We start from the raw sequence: 6,346 nt of genomic DNA, 5'->3' as shown, positions 1-6,346 counted from the left end.
TTAGCATTGTGGCTGGGGGAAAATAGGCGAAAATGAGCATTTTAAAGAAACTTTTCGTGAGGATATGTGCTTTCAAAGGAAATTAAAATATATTCCCGTGTTCGTTACAGCTCTTTAATTATCTAAGGTACGCAAAAAATCCGGAAAGAAAGCTCATTACGATAGAACCAACGTTGGAAATTTAGATAAATTGTATGGTCATCCACGTCAATAAATTATTTTAAGCCATTTTACTACACTCACACAAATCTATAGCATGGGGCAGAGGAAAAAATTATTTTTTGGGTAAGGAGAAAGAAAATTTTCTCGATTTCACAAAAATATTCAGAAAAATTGTTTATCGTAACCACGAAACACTTATAGTGGCCTAACTCCTGTTACACGCGTATTATGTTGGTTAATAGGTTAGTGAATAGATGTGGAAGAAAAAAGCCATTGAATAGTTGTTGCAGTTTACGTTTGTGACCGATATATACTCCAAGAACACTTTCAATGACTATGATGGATTAGGGATTTGCTTATGTTTTCGTAGAAGCCACTACCGGTTAACAAGGAAAATTAAAACGAAAAAAAAAACATTCAATATTCCATTTCACTAGTCTAGACGTGAATATTAATTCTCTTACGGTACGTACGCACCTTATGCTGTCCCTACGCCGCTCACGGCATTCACATTTCCGTTCGCGGGTAAAAAAAAACACTAGAAATGCTCTTCATCTTACTTTTTTTTCGATTTCGTTAAGGGCAAGGCAAATAATTTGTGGTATTTGTTTTGCCACACGAGCACTTCCTTCCCTGCTCTGTGGGGTCCCGTTTCCAGCATGAGGTAAGCTGGAATGGACGTGGTATGGAAAGCATCCATGGAAACCGTTATGTCACTTTTTAAGGAATATATAACTTGGGGAGATGTTAGGACGTAATCTCCACTCCACAGAGATTCATGCGGCAATTCCCTTTCATCTGTCAGAATTTATCCACCTCAATGGTACACGAAAGTCGAGCACGTCCATATTCGGTTGAGTCAACCACTTCAATATGTGTGATGCGCAAAGAAGGGAAAAATTTCAATACTTTATGAGTACTCATCTCTCCCATTAGACTGCTTTTTTCCTTCAGTATTACACCTTTGAAAATAATGAAATCATGTTGAAAGTTTAAGTATTACATTAAAAATAGATCCTGGCCAGCATTCGACTGTATCTCAAATTTTCCTGAGTATTTTCACACATAAAACTTGTCTATTTCACCAGTAAAGCTTATTTGTTTGAGATACATGCAGATGTTGATTAACTCTTCTCTGCATTTTGTATCATATACGAGTTTCATATGATTTCATATATCGAATGATACAAAAATAATAATAATAAATAAAACAATATAAAAACAGTTTCAGAATATTCAACCTTCATCCAAATACATACATCAAATTGCAAAAGGCTGTAATAATTTCAACCTGTCATATCACGAGAACATTTCTCAACGCAATTCCACAGGAAAGAGTTACCTTGGTGTGAACCCGTGCTCTTTACAACAACTCAGTGAAAACTGAAGAAAATTGAAAGGAAAAAATGATAATAATAATAACATGTTAATTACAGTACAAAAAGCAGCAATTTTAAATACATGTCGGACTGTCAGAAAATTTTTCATCGCCGAGTAAAAATACGAGAGGGCTCGGTGATACCCGTACCTCGCCGAAAACCGGCAAAAATGCTGTGAAACCAAATAGCAAAAATAATAATAATAATAATAATTTATTTACTCCTACATTTTGTTTTTACATCTGAATACAAAAATTACAAATTGAAGGAGCTTTATGTGGTCTCCAAGGTCATAGGACCAGAATTAAGCCACTATTAAATAACAAAATGTATGCCAACGAAAAAGTTATAATGCAGTAAATAATACATGAGTGTTTTAAATAAATAACATTAAAATAAATTTTCTATTATTTCTTGCGAGAAAAGCCAGTCTTTGGCAAGTCTTAGCATTACATTTGAGGATTTATATTTTTTATTCTAGCGAGCAGTGAATGAAATAACTTTGGCCCCATGTAAAGAAAACAGAGTTTATATAATGTTAACTTAGGTATGTTTGCTACTACAATATGATTCACTACACTCTTTTCCAGTTATTTCTCAAGGGCAAAATTCCTCCTCTCTAACGCATGGTGTATCAGATTTGATACACCCCGTCGTTATACTATGTGGTTCTCGAAGCAGTCAATAGGTGCCAAAGGCGATCAGCTTCTAATTATGTTGAAGAAAGTGAGCTTCCCGCATGTGAAACGAGTATGAGGAGAAACCCGAGTGCTATTTATTTATCTAATAGGTGAAAGTACAGGAGCCAATGAGACGTTTTCACAAGAGCGTACACAGGATCAAAACTATGGGGGTGCAAGCCATGGTTGTTCAAGTTGTAGGTAAGATTTAAGCATGGGAAAGGCGAATGAAATCAACATTTTAAGGAAACTGTAACAGCTCTTTATTGGTTTTTAAAATTATTTGCTTGAAAAAATATTGTCTTCCTTAAAGAAATTTGCGATTTTTGATTCTAAGGGGGGGGGGGGTAGTTCCCCCCTCCCGCCCCTCGCTGGGTACGCCCGTGAGTTTCCAATGAGTATATGAAATGAAAACCTTTTGTGGAAAATTTCCAAATCTGTGATACAAATCCATTTAACCCTCCGTCAGTCGCGTCACATTTTAATACGCAATTAGTCGCTCGGCGTCTCACAGACGCCATTTAGTAATGGTTAAAGAATATACATTCCACTAGAATAACTGTTTTAACTACGAAAAATCATTCATATCATATATAATTTCATGCATGGGCATCAAATATATGCATAATAATGATGGAGATATTCATAAAATACTTAATACGCGTTTTTTTAAAGCAGTTTCATTCATGTGATATATTGATTACAACCATAAATGTGTAACAGAAAGTCGCGTAAGCCAAATTAAATGCTATAAATAGTTGTTAATAATGCTTGTTAAAATTATTTAACGCATTTAAAAACTTTGCCATTAATATCGCGAAGGATTGAGCGTAACGTATATATAGCGAAGGTATATAACGTATTGTACCTCAAGTAAACATTATATATCACATGTGATATGTATTAAAAATTTCCTTAAAAATTACAAAAATTGCAGAAAAGTTATTAAGGCATAGAAATTGAAGCGTTTCTAGTTATACATGTATTTTATAAAGAAAACATTTTTTGGGGCGTAGGTATTTAGAAATTCATGCAGCTAAGGGTTAAAAGCTTACGCGAAACAGTCTGAAAATCTCCAAATAATAAGGTACGGATTAAATGAGTCATTTTTCGCGATTTAAATAAAGAGTTACGCCCGATCGCGAAGGAAAAATGCGTTCTCTTAAGTAGAAGTTTCTAAGAGATATGACAGCTAAGCGACTTTGGTGAATGTATCTTGGATAATTTGCTTAACTCATGTCTTATATATCGAATATCTTGATCAATGATAATTCTTCCCATGCCAAGGTTAATGATCGAACAACAAATATGACGTATACTTTTAAGTTCGTCCTATTTTGGAAATCATAATTACACCTTTTCGGTTTTTATTGGATGCGTAAATAATGTCTATCATTTCAGCATTTTATCTCTAAATGAGCACATTTTTACTCACAGAAGCATTAAAACTTTTCTCAAAGTTTTTGAGGTGGTTCAATCGCACTAAATTTGATGTTAAAGGTTGTATAACTGAGGCAATAAAATATTTAATATCATAAATAAGATACTTTCAAAGATTTACTAGTCACATTTTTTGTAAAAGTCATAAAAAATTAGATCCAATTGCGATGCAGTCTTTAAGGGGTATTTTTTCCCTCTAACTCAGAAGTGAAAATAATTCAGATACGCAAACTTACAGACTTCAGCAATTTTCGTGGACATTTTTCCCTATATACTTCATATATAATGCAACAACATGCATACAGTATGTAGTGGACAGTATACATACTACTATGAAAAAGTGCTTACTTTAAGAACTTTGTACTGTAATAGTGTTAAAAACTTACATATATTCAATAAAAATGTACAATAATATTATTAACACATACAAAAGAATTGAAAAGTGCCAGAAGAGCTCCATAAGACACAGTATTGAAGTAAAAAATACAGTACAGAAGGCGTAACGATAGAAGGCACTTCATCAGATAGGCTTGTCGAAGATTTATTTAGTGTAAAGTAGTTTGAGGTCACACTTATTCAAGACCAAAGATGATATATATAATGAAGAAAATATAAGTCGTTTTCCAAATCCACTGCAAATGAATCCTTTAATCTTTTAATTTTCATCGGTTAAGGGACGCATTACATGGAATACTAAGGAAAAATTTGTAACATATTTTTTAATTTAATTTTCGTTCTACACGTCCGCATATTTTTGAGCGATTTTTCTTTGGCCAGGGAAAAATTCACGAGCAGCAAATGAACTCATTGAATACACGCCACATTCACTTATCTCAGTCTTCCTAATTTGTTGACGAACGAGTAATTAGCACCATACCCAGAAGGATTCATTCGTATTCGCGCAGAACCCAAAGAGAGGAAAGAATATTCAACACAAGAGAGGAACTGTACTCGACAGAGCATCTTTAGCATAAAATTTTCATTTGAATTTGCAACGAGAATATGAGAAGAAGAGAGTCGTTTTGTTTCGGAGGAAAAACCAGGAAGAGAATAGTAACCTCTCAGAGGGAGAGAAGAGAAGGCGAGATACATGTTTACGGGAATGTTTGCGAAGGAGACTTATAAAAGCAAAAGGGAGAACGGTAAGCAAAACATTCTAACGGGAAACTAAAGCCTACGGAAAAAAGAGAGAAAATCATTAAAAAGAAAACGAACTACGAAACGCGAAAGATCTTAGGAAAAACGTAAAGAGAAAGGATGAATATTTTTCTCTCCTACGAACGAGCAGTCATTCTAACCCTTAATAAACTCGAAAAATTAGCTAAGCGTTTTCATCAGGTAAACACGAGTAGAATCTGGTAAGGATTGAAAATTTTTAGGAATGAGAATTAGGGTGCTCAATTATTAAATATATGGATGAAGGAGATACTGTGTGGAATTTAGCACGTTAATCATGATAAATGAAACTGATTAATTCATTACACACTGCTTCATAATTACACCGATCGCCCTCGAGGTAAAAGCCATTGAAAACTTTATAGTCAACTTAAAATCATAATTATCATATTTTTATACTAGATGCACAGATTAAACATAGATAATAAACCCCGTTGGGAGCAATTTCTCTTGATTTCAATGTTTACTTACTCGGGTATATCCGAGACAATGGAATCCATCTGCACCTACAAAACGCCAGTGTTTACTAATGTTGCGACGTAAAAGCCATTGAGGAATTTATAGTCAACTTTAAATGACGATTACATAGCTTTACACTAGATATACAGACTAAACACAGACATAAAACCCCAATAGTAGCAATTTCTTTGAATTCCTGCATTTACCTAAATCACAACCTATGCACGCTCCTTTATTTAAAACTTTTTTTAAAGGATTTTTTGATAGATTGAAAGGGAGTAGGCCTTAAAGTGAATTGAAGAGAGCCGTCGAGGAAGGAAAGGGAGGCTCCCAGATTACTTCTTTAGTACTCCATGAAAACCTACCTTAATCGGTAGAATACTATAATAATAATGATAACAATAGTAATAAAAGGGATTAGCTTGCTGTTGTTGCTAAAGTGCTGCCCTCTCAGCTAGTGGGCTCGAGTTAAAATCTCAGCGGTGGCGGAGATTTTTGAGAAAATACCCGATGCTTTTATGCATTCGTCGGGTGGGACGTTAAGCCGTTATCTCTTTGGCGCCTTTCGCTAAGAGCACGATAGACTAATAAAGCATGCCGAGTCTCAGTTTCACTCCAGTCCTCACTTTCAGTCCGAGTTTCACTCCACCCTTCCTTTACTTTGCCTTCCCTCGCGGTACAAATGACCTCAGCTGACGGTCGTTTCCTCCAATATCATAGTATGTTTCTCTCATGTGACTATCCAGATGATTTTTGATAGTTTCGCGATACGCAAGAGAAAATACCCGGTTCTAACATCAGCTTATTCAGAAAAACCTAAAAAAAAGCAAAAGGAAAACGGTTTCAAAAAGAGAATTTGTTAAAAACTTCATGATGCGTAAAAAATGATAATTGAAACTAATTTGTACTTTCCACACTGTTTCACGATTGTTTTCTCGGGTGGGTTTTCGAGCTGGATGGAAATAAATCAAAGATACAGTGTCCGGCGTGATGCGGTGGAAATATTTGATATTCAGCTTATTAAAACAACTTGTCTGTTTCCACACTAAT

The sequence above is a fragment of the Ischnura elegans genome, chromosome 6, assembly GCF_921293095.1.
Source record: "Ischnura elegans chromosome 6, ioIscEleg1.1, whole genome shotgun sequence".
Lineage (NCBI taxonomy): Eukaryota > Metazoa > Arthropoda > Insecta > Odonata > Coenagrionidae > Ischnura > Ischnura elegans.
The sequence above is the reverse complement of the archived record's forward strand: the minus strand, read 5'-3'. Positions refer to the sequence as shown.